Below are 14,530 nucleotides of genomic sequence, written 5' to 3'. Positions count from 1 at the left end.
TTAGTACAAAATGTAGGTGCAAGTTAAGCCACACATTATGTCAAACATTTGCACAAAATGTAGCTACAAACTAAGCATCTCAATGCTGTCTCTATTAGCACAAATATATCCACAAAATTCTCTAGATATCTTTGCATCTATTAGCACAAAAATACTTCTCATCTATCAAACGCTGGTGTGACAACAACTAATCGCAACTCCCATCGCTTTGCGTCTCGCTGTGTTTTTCGCCAAAAAAAACAGAACTACAAGATACACGTACTACAAGATACGGTATCTTGTAGCTGCAATTAAGCGCTAACAGCGGGCAGCCCTCGACCCCTATCGTTGACCTGTTCCTATCCCCGATCTGACTTGCGCAGCAGGCATTTTAGTTCTACTTTTTCCAGAGAAATCTTGCTATCGATTGAAGCAACTTGTGATAGGATAAATGTATCTTTTTTTTTGCTGCGGCACACGCTTCAGCATTTAGTGGCGCTTTGCATAGGAGGCGTCTCTCGACAGCCAGCCAGACAGGATGTGTGTGTGTGTTCAGGATGCGTGTGCGTCGATAGTCGATAATTATCAAATGTAGACCAAAGCGACGCCAAAGGACGGCGCATCAAAGTATCTATTACGCGACCAAGGCGTGAACAATTATGGCCCAAAACATTTGCCTCAAACATCGTTTACGCCTCTCTCGGAAAATGCTTCTTTTCCTTCCGCCAATCTTTTCAAAATTCAGAGCATCGCAGCAGGTTGTCCTTTTAATTGAGGCCAAAGAAAGAGCATAACATTTTTTTTTTTTTGGTAGAACAAATTGAAGCAAGTGCAAGTGCCAAAGCGGTTTCATTGACCAAAACTCTCTCAACTCTCAACTATCAATTCAGAGGCGGATCGAGGCAGGTCAAAAGTCAAGAGAGTCAAGTGCAAGTCGTCGGGCGCTTTGATTCTACACGGCCAATTTTGCATAGCCAAAACAAAAGCAACATCGAATGAATGGAAAAACACAAATCGACATATAAATTGCCTGTTATTAGATTTATGAATAGCACATCGAATTAAATGGGAAACATCCGATCGCTTGTTCTCTCAACTTCTCTCTTTAAAGACTAAATTTCGGTTCTCTCAACTTTTGAATTTCAAAAATTATTTATATATTTTTTATACAGATTCGAATCTAAATGCATGACATACAGAAATTTGTATTAAACTTTGTTTTTGTTCTTGTGTTTAATAAGTATATAAATATACCAAATATAGCATTCGGTATATTTTAGTATTTTTGTGGTATATTTTTTGGTATATTCTAAGAATAATGCCACACTGTTTTGTTCTTATTCAAAATGGGTTAATGGAATATACCAAATATATCATTTGGTATATTATTAGTATTCTTGCGGTATATTATTTGGTATATTCTAAGAATACTACCGCACTGTTTTGCTCTTATTCAAAATGGGTAAATGGAATATACCAAATATATCATTTGGTATATTATTAGTATTCTTGCGGTATAGTATTTGGTATATTCTAAGAATAATACCGCACTGTTTTGTTCTTATTCAAAATGGGTAAATGGAATATACCAAATATAGCATTTGGTATATTATTAGTATTCTTGCGGTTTATTATTTGGTATATTCTAAGAATAATGCCGCACTGTTTTGTTCTTATTCAAAATGGGTTAATAGAATATAACAAATATAGCATTTGGTATATTATTAGACTTCTTGCGGTATATTGATTTGCTATATTCTAGCTCTGAAGCTTGATTATAAACTACAAATATTTATTTTAGAATAAGTTGTTTTTGCCATTTAAAAATAAATATTTAGATCTGCATTTTTTTTAATGTTTAAAATAAAAAAGAAGATCTTTATTTGCGATCAGCAGTTTTTTCTGTACTCAATCTTCCATTTGCTGCAGTTACAATTCAATAAACTGAACAGTGCAACTGTCGAGAGAAGAGAAACTCTCTTTTTGCTGCCTTACTTTCGCGTGTAAAGCAATCAAAAAAGTACTCGACGTATTTAGTTAATGCTTTCTTCATTGATCGATAAAGTCCTAAAAGTCCAAATGCAGCGCCAGCCAGTCAATGCATAATGAAGACAGACGCAACACGAAGACTGAATGAATGAATGAATGAATGACTGACTCGATGATGCACTTGTGAGAAACGCAAAATGAAAATCGTAAAAGGGAATCAAGCGAGTGGAGATGGAGACGGCGCGTGTCTGGTTTGGGATTTTGGTTCGGGTTGTGTGAAAGAGTTTTTGAGCTGCATATCGTGACGTGTAATTGACAGGCAACACGCGTTTAAATCCAAAGACTCTTTGCCTGTCATCGCCTCGAGAGCAAAACAAATTTAGATATCTATGGACATTGACAGGCACATGATTCCAAGCAGTAGCCAGAAGGAGGCGGAGTAAACGAGACAACGACAACGACGAACGACGAATGACTTCGACTCTCTCAAGTAGATCAGCCACTGTCTTGAGCATTTGAAAGTTGCCAGAACTGGGCAAGTGCCCATTGAACACGCATTCAACATTGAACATTGAAAGCAACTTGGCAGCAGCTTGTAACACATTTACATTTACAACAGACAGCAAAGAAGTGGAGAGTGCTCGACTATTTAGAAGATGGGCATTATCAACTGGTTTTAGGAATTGTGCAAAAAATTCACAAATTATAAAAAATAGGCAGCGAAAAAAAATGAAATAGCATATCTATTATTTTTTTAATAAATCTAAAAGTAAATCTAAAAGTAGAAAATTAAGAGCGTGCTCGACTGTAGGATACTCGCTACCCATTTGTAATAAAAGTAAAAGAGGTAAATTTCTGTAAATATACCAAATTAAATACCACAAAAATACTAAAAAAAATACCAAAGGCTATATTTGGTATATTGATGAAGTACTACATTCCAAATATGAAATATACAAAATTAATATACCGCAAAAATACTAAAATATACCAAGGACTATAGTTGGTATATTGACTGTGAGATACTCGCTACCCAATTTGAATAACAACAAAGCAATGCTGGAATATTATTAAAATATACCATAATATACCACAAACTACTAAAAATATACCAAAGGCTGTATTGGTATTTTACTAAATTCTGAATATGCAAAACATAATAGAGTTCAAAATATACCAGATTGTCAGTCAAAGCAGCTAACACCCGATTGCATTAGAAACTTTTATTTGCAACTTTTTCTAAATGTAAATGTTGGAACATTAAATAATAAACGACCTTAAAAATGTAATATATTAGGATAATAAGAACTGTTGAGTACTGTAATAAAATACTTACAAATTTATATTTACAGATTAAATGACTGTTAAACATATTTGAAAACAAATGAATACTGGAATATAGAATTATAAAGGAATATAGAATTATAATACTGAAATATAGAATCATAAAGATAATCCAAACATAAAATATATTTTAATAGTAAGAAGACAAACAAAAATCATATTCAAAATTCTCGAGACTAAATAAACGACCTTTGAAAACATTGAAATGATACAGAGAGAGCAATTAGAAACCTCAAAAGATAAACACATTAAGAGCAATATAATCTCGGCTGGTATCGAAATAATATTATTGCAGTGGCAAAAATATGAAAAGGAAATATGATTGGCGTTTGTAATTACAAGCTAAACGGAAGGAAATGTGACAGAATAAAAATGTATTTTTTTCATGTATTTTTTTTGCTACCTTTAATGCGACCCCAAAGAAAATATACATTGAAAATGTTTGTGTAAACGCCTAAATGCTGGGAAATGGCCATCAAAACGAGTAGGAAAAACCACAAAAATAACACCAGATAAAAAGGAGGGAAAAGAGAAATAGAAATAGAAATAGCGACACCTTCACAGGATATACCGAACAAATTGAGTTGTTTCCTGGCTTAGAATTGCAAACTCACGAACTGTCGACGATGGCGTGGCAAATATGATTATGATAAGGAGAACCGAAAATTGTCGAAATTATCGAAATTGTAAATTGCCGCGCAAATGTGTCAGAATGGAGGATGGGAATTACTCGCATTACAGAGAAACAGAGAAAGAGAGAGAGAGAGAGAGAGAGCTGTCTAAAATTACCAGCGTAATCAGAGATTTCCAACACCTTTTTTTTTCTCTCGTTTTGGTTTTAACTAATTAATTTTTTTGTGGAGAAAAGACGAGGAAATGACGTGGGCGGCATGCGCAACGAATGCGCTTAACAGCTTTGCTTGCTTTCTCTCTCTCTCTCTCTCTCTCTCTCTTTCATAGTCTCTCTTGTCCTCCCCTTTCAGATCCTGACCAGCTAATGGACATGCTTGACGCTTGGATTAGGCTGACGTAATGAGCTCTGATCCGTTGGACAGCACGCGTGCAACGCACACAGAAAGAGAGACAGAGACTAAGTGCACTTGATGCTTGGAGGCGGACCAGCTTAGTAACAACGAAATGAAACGAAACGAGGCTCTACGTTAGTGCTCTATGCTGATGAACACATCGTGCAGATACTTTTGTGGCTGACAATGCGTAGAGAGATATTTGACAGACACTTTTGCAGCTGAAAGTGCAAATTGAGATATCTTAGACTTACATTTGATAGATAAAAATATATCTGACGAATACTTTTGCAGATGAGAGATACTTTTGATGCATTCAAATATCTAATAGATACGCTTGCAGTTGCAACTGAACATTGAGATATCTTCGAGATACTTTTGTGGCTGACAATGCGTAGAGAGATATTTGACAGACACTTTTGCAGCTGAAAGTGCAAATTGAGATATCTCATAGATACTTTTGCAGCTGATAATGCAATATATCTGGCAGATACTTTTGCAGCTGAGAGATACTATTGATAGATTAACATATCTGATGGATGCTTTTATAGCTGGAAATACACATAGAGATACTTTTCATAGATACAAGCATCTCCGAGATTCTTTTGAAACTGAAATTGCAGATAAAGATATCTCGAAGATATTTGCAGTTGAAAGTTTACATAGATATCTTCCAGATACTTTTGTAGCTGACAATGCGTAGAGAGATATTTGACAGACACTTTTGCAGCTGAAAGTGCAAATTGAGATATCTCACATATACTGACAGTGCACATAGAGATACATCCTAGAGACACTTTAAATAGGTAGAAATATCTGACAAATACTTTTATAGCTTACAATAGACAAAGAAATATCTAAGAGATACTCTTGATATTTAGAAATATGCGACAGATATTTTTGCAGCCTGACAATGCGAATAGAGATATCTCAAAGATACTTTTGCAGCTGACAGTGTGCATATAGAGATACATCTTAGACACACTTTCAATAGATATAAATATCTGAGAGTGATACAGAGATACTTTTTAATAGATAGATAGATCTGATAGATACTTTTGTACCTGACAATCCATATAGAAATACATCATTGAGATACTTCTGTGCTGTGCTGTGCACATAGAGATATCTCACCGATACTTTTGCAGCTGACAGTGAACATTGAGATACATCTTAGAGACTCTTTTGACAGGACGGAAATATCTGGCAGATACTTTTGCAGTTCACAGTTGCTTGAGACTAATTATAAGCTACTAAATGATGTGATGTGAAGTGTGCAGCAACTTAACATATATTACAGCTTAATCTTCATTCAATATTTGCAATATATTTAAGTATCTGCTAAATACCTCTAAATAATATAATACATAAGCTTATTAATTCTCTGGCGGAATTTGCCCCGCATTCACTTTTTACAGTGAACCCTTTGATGTTAAAACCTTCTTCCTCATTTTCCTCCTCTCATTTCGGATATCAACCATCCCAATTTTATATAGAATTGTTCAAAGCAACTAAAAACGAAAATGTTTTTCCACAAAATGAGGTAAAAATGTTGAGGGAATGGATTGGAAAATAACATTTTCAATTCAGGATAAAGTCGCGACCTCAATCCAAATGAAAATCTTTGCTCAATTGTTAAAAAATTACTACGAAGCAGCTCCAAAACATGAGCTACATATAGGAAAGTGTTCCAGCAGGATGAAGTCAAATTTAAAACGACATTAATGAAAAATTGGTTGAAAGCATGAACAAAGTTATTGCTAATAAAGGTCTTTGGATGAAATATTAATATTACGTTAGTTAAAACAACTTTTTGCTGTTTTTTTTTATAACTAAGAATTCGCTAAGAATTAAGAATTAAATAATAAAAATAAAACAAAAGAAACTATTAAATTTATTTGTATAATTATGATTTTATGGCTAATGCAAGTCAGAGTCGTAAAGATACATTTAATTTATTTTATTTCAATTTGTATGCCTTTGATTTCGTTACACTGAAAAACTCTATTCAATAGCGAATGGAAACTAAATGAAAACTAAAACTGACTAAGCAGAATTGTATTTGCAAAAAGGAGGAGAGTTTTCAAGGAACACAACAAGGAGCAAACACGCTGGCGATCGGTCATCCAAGTCCCTTTGGGCGATTGCGATTGGAACGCCACAAAAACAATTGGCACGACGATGAACAATGGAAGGGAATTGAGTAAATGAATTTGCGGTCGTTAGACGTGGGCTACCGCACACAACGCCACAAAACGCGCCCCTCAATCACGCCTCAATTGTCCATGGGCCAAGTTAATGCAATTTGCGGTAGCAGATGTGGAAAGAAAAAAAACAATTCCTGAATCCTTATCGCAGCGAATGCATCTCGAATCGGCGAATTCTCGAACAATGACAACAAAATTTGTTATAAAAGGAGACAAACATTTGAGAACTCAATTCAATAACAATTGACGAAAGCGCAGCCAGAACTAGAAGACCAAAGGTTAAGGTTGAAGCCAATAATAGACACAGAGAGAAAACGAAATAAGATGTCACGCATATAAAACGCGGACGACGAAACAATGCCAATGAGTTTTGAATTGTCAACTGAAGGGACCACCAACAAAACTAGGGAGTGAGTTGATATCAGCGACAGAGAGAACATATATAGAATAGCTATATATAGAGAGAAGGTGTTTGTGTGCTCAGCGGGGGTTTTATGGATTTTGGTTTTGGCAATGCGGTCAAAACATTGTCCATGTCAAAACAATGCTGGTAAATGGCTGAAAACCAAGGACCGCACAACATGCTGCTGTCTCTGAGCCTTGAAATGAGCAAAAATGTGTTGGGTTCTTAACTGTTATTAGCATGCTGCGAGTAGGTTTGAGCCCTCAAAATAGTATTGAATATAGGTAAAAAGGGCCAAACACAAAAGCTAAGCAGTTTCTAATTGTCACACAGGCGAACGAATGTATCTATTAGAAGTGCATTCGTTGGTTGTCTTCTTTTGCTCATTTGCCTGCTGTGTTTTGGCCTGTGGTTTTTAGCCTTGTTTTTGGTCAAAATATTTATACACAATTAGCGTTGAATATGCGCATCTATTTGGCACGAGAACAGCGAGCAGCTGTGTGACATTTACATTGCTCTCAGTTGTGTCCTTGCCTTCTACACACACCTGGCAACTGTCTCTCACTCTTTCTCTCTCTCTCTCTCTCTCTCTCTCTCTCTCTCTCTCTGTCTCTCGCTCGCTCCATTGGGACTTGTTGCGGTTAGCAAAAACGTAGACGACAACCAGCATCTTTTGGCAAAACACACGCGCCAGACACAAGCCAGTCACATTATTATTATGCTGGTATCAATCTATCAATAACTGCATTTCTTGCTAAAAACTCCCAAGCCAAGACGCACTTCCTGTCTATGGAAAATTCTCGACTCATCTCGCTACTCGGAACTGTAATTGCAACTCTCTCTCGATTCTAGACTCTCGACGTCAGTAACTCTTCCGTTTTCTGGCGAAATTTCATTTACAATATTTTGTGGTCAGCTACTGTTCCGCCCTCAATCTAAATATTATCCTCACAACAATAATAAACAAAAGTAGCTGCCTCTTAACCCTTCTTTTTTCACCCGAAACTGACACACACAAGTGTCTTGTCTCTGTTTTTTTTTTGGAGGCTGTTACCACTTAAGTGGTTTAGCTTGCTTTTGCCCTTTTTTTGTATGGCAAAGCAAACAAATACACAGTCTGAGAAACTGAGACATTTTTGCTTTTTAACTTTGAACCGGTTCAGTTAGTAGTTCAGAGAACTAACGCGAATATCTATCGTGCTAGCATAGGGAATCTTTGATACAGATATATAAATAGAACTTCTGAAGTAAGCTAAATGCACAGATATAGAAATAAGACTGGTGAAGTAAGTGAAATGCACATAAACCATTTATTATACCCGCTACCCATAGAGTAGAAGGGTATTATAACTTTGTGCTGGCAGGAAATGTATGTAACAGGTAGAAGGAGGCATCTCCGACCCTATAAAGTATATATATTCTTGATCAGCGTCAACAGCCGAGACGATCTAGCCATGTCGGTCTGTCCGTCTGTCCGTCTGTCCGTATGAACACCTAGATCTCAGAGACTATAAGAGATAGAGCTATAATTTTTTTTCGACAGCATTTGTTATGTTTGCACGCAGATCAAGTTTCTTTCAAATTTTTGCCACGCCCACTTCCGCCCCCGCAAATCAAAAAAATTTAATAACAAGTGTAATTTTAAAGCTAGAGCTACGAATTTTGGTATATACAATAATTACTATAGTAGTTATGATTCCTGAAAATTTGGTTGCGATCAGCGATCAGCGCCTACTTACTAGGGGTCTTAGTTGCTTTGGCTGACAATCTGGTACATTGTGCCGTCTATGGTATATTTTGAATGCGGTACTATATCGATATACCAAACATACCATTTGGTATAATTTTAGTATTTTTTTAGTATTTCGGTATATTTTGAAAATTATACCGCAATATTTTGCCTTTATTACAAATGGGTAGCGGGTATCTCACAGTCGAGCACACTGGACTTTCTTACTTGTATTAATCTTTGAAACGGTTCAGTAAGTTCAGAAAACTAACGCATCTATATTCATGCTAACATTAGAATACTTTAATACAGACATATAAATGAAACAGCTGAAGTAAGTTAAATGCATAGAAATCATTTATCTTTAAGTTTGAGCCGGTTCAGTACGTGGTTCAGAAGACTAACGCATCTATCTAACATTAGGAATTTTGAATAGAGACACATAAACCAGACTGCTGAACTAAGCTAAATTCATATAAACCATTTATTATAATCTTTGATTCGGTTCGGTAAATGGTTCAGAGAACTAACGTATCTATATTTATTCTAAAATTAGAAGTTTTTAATACAGATATATGATATAAAACAAACTGTTCTTACTTACTCACTCTGCTCTTACTCTGCTTAAGTAAGCTAAATGTATGCAAACCATTTATCTTAAGCTTTGAACCGGTTCAGCAAACGGTTTAGAGCTCTTAGAAATCTAACATTTAGAATTGTTATGCACAGAAATATAAACCAGACTGCTGAATTATGCTGAATTCATATAAACCATTTATGCCTATCTATGAACCGGTTCATTAAGTGGTTCAGCGACAAACTTTATCGCCATTTGTGTTAGTTAACACTAAAAATAATAAATATGAATATTTAAATGGTGATCCCCAATTAAGCTAAATTTGTTATTCATACTTCACAAATATTCTAAACCATTTTTTATAATTTCCGAACCACATCTAAAGTGGTTAATCCGCAATAGTCAGCAAAATATATACTTGATTTGCTTTGGCTTCTTTTGCGCAGTCTGAGAAACTGAGAGCAACAAATTCACAGCGAAAATTCCGTTGCTTCTTATCCACAACTGTCGCCAATAAAAATGTACGCCTAATTTTTGCCCCTTTTTGCTTCCGCGCATGCGCAGACAGCAGAAGTCGCCACAGCAGGCAACTGAATCAGTAGCTGCTTCTTTCTCCTCCTCCTCCTTCTCCACCCCTCTTGAGCGCAAAAGGGAATTCCCCTTTGCGGCTCTAGCTTGCGGGCCAACGTCGAGAGCGTCGCCTCGTTAGCTTTGGCATTGGCCGATTTCATTTTTGATTTGTGTCGGCATATTTTGCATACAACTTCAGGAATGGGTGCAGCAAGTGGCTAATGCGAGGGCTGCCCGTAGAGTTAACAAAAAATACGTTTTTTGGCCTGCTCTTAGCAAGAGATGAAGAGACTATATTTGCAAATGCATTCTTTACTTTCAATTGAATCAAATAAATATGCTAGAATATTTTCTTATAAAGCAAAGATTAAGAAATTATTATTAATTTACTTACAAGATAAAATCTATATCTAAAATCAATACTTCACTTGCTTTCAACGAATATGTAACGAAAAAGTAAGAAAACATATTCCTTTTTACCATCGAACCGGTTCTGTAGGCGGTTCAGCTAACATTAGAAATACTTCTTATAGGTAAATAATAAATGTGCTAAAGTAATTTAAATTCATATGAAATATATATCTTTGTCTTTGAACCGGTTCAATAAGTGGTTTAGCGATATACCCCATCTCGGTTAAAGCAAACATTAGAAATATTTAATATAGATATTTAGATAAAGCTGCTAAATTAAGCTAAATTCACATTCTTATTTATATCTTTAGCTTTGAATTGGTTCAGGAAGTGATTCAGCGCCAAACATACAAATATTTCATATAACTATTTAACTAACTAGTTTGACTAACTTAATTATATAATATATATTATCTTCTCTTCAAATGTGAAATACTTGCGCGTCAATGTAAATGAAATCTTCAAGCATGAATTTAAAGAGTTTTCGAAATGAATTTTGTAATTTAAGCTATAGACTTATTAACCTTAAAAATGTTCTGCATCAACAACAAAGCTTTCCTCTTTATTTTCATAAAGTTTCACTCAAATAAAATATGCGTTTAGTTTTTAAAACATTTTGAGCAAAGTTTTAGAGCCGTTGGATAGTCAACTTCTGGTTACTTTTGCTGCCACACTCGAGTCAATTTCCCAATGCCTGGCACAACTAAAGCAGCAGCAACTGCCGCAGTCCAATCAGCGCCGCAAAGGTGGCACAAGTAAATTATTTAACAATCAATTTCTTGCAGCGGCATTTTGCCATCTAATTATAATCGAAAAAAAGGTCCACACAACAATCAAAAGAAATGCGCCGACAGACTAACTAAACCCAAAAAAAAGTGGAAAAAATGAATACAAAATGCAACTAAAAAATGAAAATGAAATGGGAATGAGATGCAGACAATTTCCCTTAAACTGAAAGAAATTCCAAGCGTTGCTCTAATTAAAATTGAAATGAAGTGTCTGGGCATGCGCAGCCAGGCCAAGGTTGAGGCTAAGTAGATCCTTTCACAGGTCCCTCGAATCTCGTTGGATGTGTGGCAATAAATTTTCGTAGCTCAACTCGGAGTCGGAGTTAAATCTTTTAGGGTGGTCTTCGCATTCGAGGTCTTAGGTCTCGTCCTTTTGCTTGGCACGTTCGTTCGTTCACAATAAAAAACGCATTTCTTTTTGTGTCTTGATGCACTCATTTCATGCCAAAAAAAGAAGAGATGAAAAAAATGCATCACACTAATCCCGCGTTGGCGCAGCCCACACACGTCTCTCAAAAGGATTAGCATAGCATTCATTTCTCCTTCTCGTTCTCGTTCTTATGTATATATAGAATATTATTCTTATTATTATTGCCATGTCGAATGGCCGAATGACGACGACACAATGGCCAAGTGTGAGGGGCAAGAGGTTAAGGGTGAAGTAGTCCACTCACTCTCTCTCTCTCTTGGACAATACAAATTGTACAATGCAATGCGCCATATTTGCCATTCAAATGCAATTGCGCGTGTTAATCGATTCCAAGTTCCACACAAAGCAGAAAACAAAAACTAATTTCATGCCTGCTTACGCAGAAATGCATCAGACGAAGAAGAAGAAGAAGAAGTATTATTATTATTATTATTATTACAGCTGCGATTAATTAAGCAAACAAATCGAAGCGCGTATCAATGAGAAGAGGAGGCCGACTATTAAGTACGGTAGCTGTAAAAACAAATAACCTCCAGGCGAAGAGCACTCTGCATTCGCATTTCGCAGACATTTCGCATTCGTGGGCTTTTGGCCTAATTAATTGCCAATCATAAAGGCGAGTGCAATGCGCTCGTAAAACGAATCAGTTTTAAATGCCCAACTTTTGCCAAGTCCAATTATTCAAGTTTGCGCCTTAAGTGAAGATCGAAATGGCAGCTCACTTTGCAATCGTTGCACTATAATATCGGTAGGAAGAGGCTGCAAAACTGCAAAACTGAAAACCAAGAGCCTGGCATTGGACACTGAACTGCAGTTTTGTTTTCTTTTTTTGTCTTTTTTTATGGGAAATGTGTGTGTTTGGCAATTAATTAAATTAAGTTTTCAGCGAAATGCCAAAGGCGTGAAGCAACAAGCAGCACCATGCAAATGATGGCGAAACGAATCAATAATACACTTGCTTTCAATACAAATGTCTAATGAAGAAGTAGGAAAACGTGCTACTTCTTGCCCTTGAACCGGTTCAGTAAGCGGTTCAGCGGTCCAGCTTCTGAATTTCAGCTAATATTAGAAATATTTAATACATGTACAAGATGTATAATAACTATGCTTACTTTAAATTCATATAAACTATACCTCTTCGCACTTGAACCGGTTCAGAAAGTGGTTCAGCGATGAACTGCATTTTGATTTCAGCTAATATTAGATATATTTAATGGAGATATTTAAATAAAGCTGTGGAAGTAATCAAAACTTATGTGAACCATTTCTTCTTGCCCTCGAACCGGTTCAGTAAACTCAGCATCTAAATTTCAGCTAATATTAGAAATATTTAATATATGTACAAGATGTATAATAACTATGCTTATTTTAAATTCATATAAACCATACATCTTCGCACTTGAACCGGTTCAGAAAGTGGTTCAGCGATGTACTGCATTTTGATTTCAGCTAATATTAATGGAGATATTTAAATAAAGCTGTTAAAGTAATCGAAATTGATGTTATGTGAACGATTTCTCTTTGCATTTGAACCGGTTCAGTAAGTGGTTCGAATAACATGAGCACTAAAGTGAGCAAAATTCACATTTTCTTTTATATCTTCATCTTTGAACCGGTTCAGAAAGTGCAGAAAGTATATATATGATATAAATCTAAGTTGATTCAGGGCTATTGCCAATAAATTTCGCAGTCACCAAATGATATGCTATAACTCTACTGGATACATTTACATAGATATGATTTAATAAGGCAGTTTAATTTCTCAAATGGCTCAGAAAACGGCTCAGCAATGGAACAGACTGTGGTTTACTGTTGAATCACATACATAAAACGATTGAATAACACTTCCTTATTAATCAGTGTTAAGGAATTTGACTTATACATTTATAATATATACAATTTTGAATAGAAGTTAATTGTCAAAAGTAAAAAGCCGGTTCAACGAGTGGTTCAGCGCTCAAACTCGTTGAAAATGGTTCAGCCATGAAACAGACTGTAATTTACTGGTGAACCACAAACAAAAAGATTGTGTAAAACTTCTTAATTAGTCAGAGTCAAGGAACTTAACTAATGTTATAAAGAATTTCGAGTACAAGTTAAGTGTTGGATAAAAAATCATGTATCAGAAAAAGTCCTTCTATAAAAAGGTTCACTTACTTATTGTGACGTTATCCTCGCTGACAAGCTGCAGCACATTGGCTCCTATGCCTCGATGTGGATAGAGTGTATCACTGGGAGCACACAGGAAGTCTTTGTGCTGTGGCTCGTCAACGTTAACAACAAACAGCGATAACATTTTAATTGCGTTGATCCGCTGATCGCTGATCGGTTCTGATCACAGCGCGAATCTGTAGTAGTATCTCTCAGCCAAAACAGTTGATCGCGCGCCCCGATCTTCAGTTGATCTGTTAATCTGCTCGCCAGTTTGTTAATGTCTTTTGGCAGCAGCTAAAAAAAACTGAAAAAAACGAAGCAAATGAAAGAAAAGGGCTATCAATTGGCAATCGTGTTAAGAGGCTCTAATAAAGTTGCTCGCCTTTTGCGATATGGTTCGAATGACTCGAACGCAGAACCTCATCGATCTGTTTATGCACTCACACACACACACACACACTCAACCACTGGCAATGTTATTTATCTCTTAATATATCTTACATCAACTTATGTGGCGGCTAACTGATAATGGAATCAACTTGCCACTTGGCTAATCTTAAACTTTGCTGCTGCCTGCCTGCGCCTCCCTGCTTGCCTCCCAACTTCTCTGTCGCCTTGCTGTCGATAAGCGCGGCAACATAAGAAATCGATTTAAGATTGCCAACTTTACCAACTGCACCAAGAACCAACAACCAACGGCCCTCATCTGTCCGGTTACATGGAAGCTTATCAGCTGGCAATGCGATGCTAACATTTGAGCTTTGCGCTTAACTCAACCAGATAGCAGATGCTGCCGCTGATTGCCGCACTTTATAGAGAACCAAAGTGATCATCATATACGAGTATATGTTACATTTATGTGGGCAACAGCCAAACTCATTCCGACAAATGACGCCTATTAAAAGCGAACCACAGTTGTTTATA

The 14,530-nt window shown here is 36.2% G+C and overlaps 1 long non-coding RNA gene across 2 annotated transcripts in view; it reads right to left on the bottom strand.

Moving 5' to 3' along the window:
- Positions 1 to 14,530, bottom strand: part of LOC132796677 (uncharacterized) — a 174,558-nt gene that overhangs the window by 78,708 nt on the left and 81,320 nt on the right. The window contains exon 3 of one of the 2 annotated variants that reach the window (XR_009633578.1): positions 13,622 to 13,910. The exons of the other annotated variant lie outside the window; for it this stretch is intronic. This is a non-coding gene — a long non-coding RNA (uncharacterized LOC132796677). Of the gene's footprint in view, positions 1 to 13,621; positions 13,911 to 14,530 lie in introns of those variants that run through there. 2 annotated transcript variants of the gene reach the window in all.

Source organism: Drosophila nasuta, chromosome X, assembly GCF_023558535.2.
Source record: "Drosophila nasuta strain 15112-1781.00 chromosome X, ASM2355853v1, whole genome shotgun sequence".
NCBI lineage: Eukaryota > Metazoa > Arthropoda > Insecta > Diptera > Drosophilidae > Drosophila > Drosophila nasuta.
This window is presented reverse-complemented; position numbering and strand designations above follow the sequence as displayed.